We start from the raw sequence: 4,902 nt of genomic DNA, 5'->3' as shown, positions 1-4,902 counted from the left end.
GGCAATATATCAAAGTCTCAAAGAGGAAATGTCAAAATTTGGTTTTTTGGTAGTGACCATGAATTATTTCGGCTAAATAATCGAGAGATTTTATTTTGGTGTTTTAGATAGGATAAGAGAGGTCAATCTTGTCATATGTCCAAAATCTATAATTCTTGAAGAACTAAAAGAATATGTAATTAATTTAATATTCGAAGAACTAAAAGAATAAAACTTGTTCAATTATTCAACCTTAGAAGGTAGCATAAGTTCAATCATTAAGATTAAAAAAAATTTAAGCAAATATTAAAGACAAAACAAAAATGAGTTCAAACAAAACAATGCTTTCAAAGCAAGTGGTAGATGTAATGCCCCCATCATTCTTTAATTGCCCATACCCCTGAATGAATCAGATTCTGGATCTTACACTTCAGTGCCTTACAGTTTTCAGCGGAATATCCTGAGCTTCCTATGTGATAGTTGTATACGATATCAACATCATGGACCTCAGAAAATGGGGACTCTTTTGGGCTTGGATCATCTTGGAAGGCTTAACCCTACAACCAGCTGAACAGGCTCTCATCGTACTGATTTCAGCTTCTTCTTTTAATTGTTAAAATCTTGCTTCTATTCTCAATGTGGTGTCATGTAATTACGGCCACTTCATTGAATCCTCCATGAATTAATCCCATGTTTTTATGAATGATGCATGCGAAAATGTTTAAATAAATACAGTGCAGAATGTAAATGCAAAAGGTATCGATTTCCAAAAGTAACCATTCTTAGAAAGAGTTTCATTCATCCAAAATAGTTTTCATCTTTACAAGAGAGATCAATCTACGAATGCGATTTGGCCTTTTTATTTAGCTCCATGATCTTTTTTATGATCCCAACAACTTTCTCTTCTTTCCAGAAATGACTCAAAATCCAGACAGTGAGTAGTTGAGCGCATCCTCTGAATCAACTTCTCTCCAATCTACGACAATTGTTAAAGGATCGAAAGGTCTCTACCAAGACAGACGTTGTAGGATTTATACATCTCTCCAATCTGTCAAAGAAATCTTTTTGAGACAATTCCACGAAAAAAAATTCGCTTTCTCTCTTTTGTTGGATGTGATATACTATCCAATCTTCAACTCTACTCGTAATCTTCACAAGCTTGCTTTTGAAGGATTGAACCTTCGGAGGTCTGGAATAAATCCTATCCACTTGGAGGTTAATAGAGCATTATACTCTTCTATTATTGGTGTCAAATCTTGTCTGTTGAAAGTGAATCAGTTGTATGTGTGATGCCAGAATTCGACTAGAGCTTTAAGCAATGGTTCATCTATCTTTACATAGAGGAGATGGCCTATGTCGCCCTATTTCTTGTGGAGCTTCTCTTTGAAAGCTACTCTCCAGCTCTCCCAAATCTCTATAAGCTTTTGTATATCATTATGCTTGAAATTGACATTAACATATGTGATCATCTGTGATACATAATCCTAGGCAAACTGTCTCTTCTTGCCCTTTGTGTTTCTTCAGATCAGGCTCGGACCACTGGATTGAATTCTTGAGACAGAGTTTCGACATGAATTTTATTAGGGTGGGTTACTAAGATTCACTATATGAGGTATTGGGTTATAAAAAAAGTATGTGAATTATCCACATTGTCCCCAACAGAGTCGCCAAGTTGTCATAACGTCTCCCTCAGGGATCTGTTAGACTAAAAAAATTTAGTTTTGGGGAAGATGATGAAATACACTTTTGAAAACAATTTGATTTTGGAGTCGCCACCAACCTTTAAGTTAGGTAGGTTGGAATCCTTAAACGATAAAACATGGTCCGTGTTTTACCAAAGATTCATTTTTAAGAGTTCGGGAGTCGATTACTTGTAGGGAAGGGGTGAGTACCCCCACAACGCCCAAATTTTGGTACCTAAATGATTATATGTTGTTTAAATATTGTGAATTACAAACTCAAAATTATATTTAAATTATGATCATTTTATTCATTTGACTTTATTCTAAAAGTTTTAATTTTTGGATAACGAATGTCATTTTGTGTGAATAATCTTCAGGAATACACTTCCTTTGCAGTTAGGAGACTTTCCCATAGATTCCCTTCATAAAAGACGTTATTTCGCAATTTTCGCAAAGATAAAATAAAACAAAATAAAAGTGAAAAGAGGTGAAAAATAATCAAAATAAATAAACGTGGAACAAAGAAAATTATCGAATTCAAAACAAACATTTATGCGAAAAATCCTCGAAAAGACACCTTCCCTTGTAGTCGAGAGATGTCTTCGTAGATTTCCCTCATAACATTTTGGAAAACAAAATGAAATCAAAAAAAGGTTGAAGCAATAATACCAATGTGCAAATGAATAAGGGACAAAATATATTAAATAAACATATGCAAAAATAGCAATTCAAAATTAAAAGATATAAAATTGTCAAACATGGATTAAATCGAATACAAATATAAATGCGCAATCAAACATCAAATAAAAATTTATCTTAGGACTAAATTGACAGGAAAAAACATGTTCAATTTGAAGAAGAGAAATAAATATTTACAACTAACAAAGGACCAAAATATAAGTCGACCAAAATATAAGTCAACCAAAAATTGAAGCACGAATCATAAATATTAACAAATACAATAATGTGTTAACTAGGGCCAAAATCGAAAAATATAAAAATACTAAGCTCAAAATAAGAAAATTGAAAATACATAAGTAAATGTTGTAAAATACTATTAAACATAAAGACATTTAATTAAATACATACATATGGTGCATACACATAAAATACATAAGAATATGAAACATACATATGTATTAAAATACAAGGACCAAAATGCAACAAATAAGAAAAGCAATACCAAGTCAAAACTAACTAGTGACTAAAATAAAATAACAAAAAATAAAGTACCAAAATGAGAAATAAATAGAACATGAAATATTAAATATCAGTGACTAAATTGAAATTAATAAAACTAAATTGTTAAAAATAAAATAAATAAAAACGTAGTGAATCAGAGACTAAAATATAAAACACGCAAAGATATAAGGGACCAAATAGAAATTAAACCGAAAATATCTAGCATGCATCAGAAATGGATAAACTACAAAAACAATCCCTTCAGGTGACCATTTTAAAAAAACACACCAAACTTAGGGGGACCTAAGTGAAATTTCCCCCTAAAGTTATCTATAAATATCATCATATTTTCTTCTTTTTTTTCATTTTTTCCATTTAAATTAGATTTTAGAGAGATAGGGTCTCCCATCTCTAGAAAACCGACCGATTACCGGTGGTTACCTTTGCCGGCCGCCATGTTGTCCCTTGTCGTCGAGTCGCCGATGGTCGATGGCCACCAAATTACACCGGGAGGTCTGTCTCGACCTCTCCGTCTCGGATATGGGGTCAATTTTGTGAGAATCGACACCGTTCGTCGTAAAAAGGCCAAACACCGTTCGACTTTCTTCTCTCTGATATGCCACCTTCCACAGTTGGATTGTCGCCAAATTTGAGTATGTTGTTCGTGGTGGCCTTACGAAGATTCTCACCATTCGGATCTTGGAAAAGATGTCCCAATAGGTGGCGAAGATCCGACCAAAGATAAGGACCCCCTTTTCTGCTTTAATTTTCAGTTTCGTTTTTTACACTCACTCACAGTTTTTTTGTTTTTCAAATTTACAGGTTGGTTAGTGAAAATTTCTTCATCGATGGAATTCGAATAACAAAAAAAGTAAGAGAAAATATGCAATATATCAATATTTATCTAAAAAAAACTCTTTTTATTGATTTGAAACTGTATTACAATGACTATCCTCCCCTTTTTTCCTCTCTGCTCTCCCCTCTTGTTTGGTGACGCAGAGATGGCCATGGCAGAGAAGTATGGAGGTTTGGTGAGAGTTTCTGGAAAATTTGGTACGGTTGAGTTGGTGACAACAGCTAAACGGGTCAGCTAACCGGGTCGGATATCGGGCCGGGTCGGATCTTGTTAGGCTCGAAACAGGTGGAATTTGATGTTGCCTTGGGGCTTTGTAATCTGGGTCCTGGTTTGTAAAAAAAGTTAATAATATTGATAATAATAATAATAATAATAATAATAATAATAATAATAATAATAATAATAATAATATTTTTTACGACACGGACAAAAACATGTATCTACATTGTGAGAACTTGTTCTTCTTGAAATTAAAAAAATCTACAAGTCCAAAATATCTAATGTTCTTCTTCTTATCAAATTTGAAGGAATTGAATTGTGAGAATAATTGGAGTTTAATTTTAAACAATAAATAAAAGAATATGTAAAACATTGTATTATTTTACCATTAGATTGAGAATAAAAAATTTAAGAGTTGAATTATAATATTATCAATTTTTAATCAAGTGATGAACTTTGGTCAATAATTAATGTTCTTAAATCTCAACTTTCTAAGGTTCGGTCCCTCTTATTCTTCCTTTAGTTCTTTTTTTCTTCCTTTAATAAAACGATTAATTACTTGATGAATATCATTTAAATAAAATAATTTAATTAAGAAAACTAATAATTTGGTAATTAAAAGCAAATCTATCTTAATATGATTACACATATAATTTATCCAAAGATAAATTGGAAAATCTTTGTCACTTTGTGTTGAATTTAGCAATATATATTAATGTTTTTTTCATCATTTTCGATATAGTGTGGCGATGATTTTGTTACAATAATCTTCAACCTGTAACCAAAAAAAAAAAAAAAAAGAATAATCTTCGACCATTTCCGGCATTTAGGTAATCGGTGGAATTTTGTTTAGTAGTTGATTTCAATATTTTAATTTAATAAAGGGTAAACTACTCATGTGACCTCTTAATTATTTATTCCTTTTACTTTTGCCACTGATCTTTCAATTTTATCAATCACACCACTTACTATTTAATTTGTTCA

Source organism: Hibiscus syriacus, unplaced genomic scaffold, assembly GCF_006381635.1.
Source record: "Hibiscus syriacus cultivar Baekdansim isolate YM2019G1 unplaced genomic scaffold, ASM638163v2 tig00111095_pilon, whole genome shotgun sequence".
NCBI lineage: Eukaryota > Viridiplantae > Streptophyta > Magnoliopsida > Malvales > Malvaceae > Hibiscus > Hibiscus syriacus.
Note: the sequence above shows the minus strand (reverse complement) of the source record.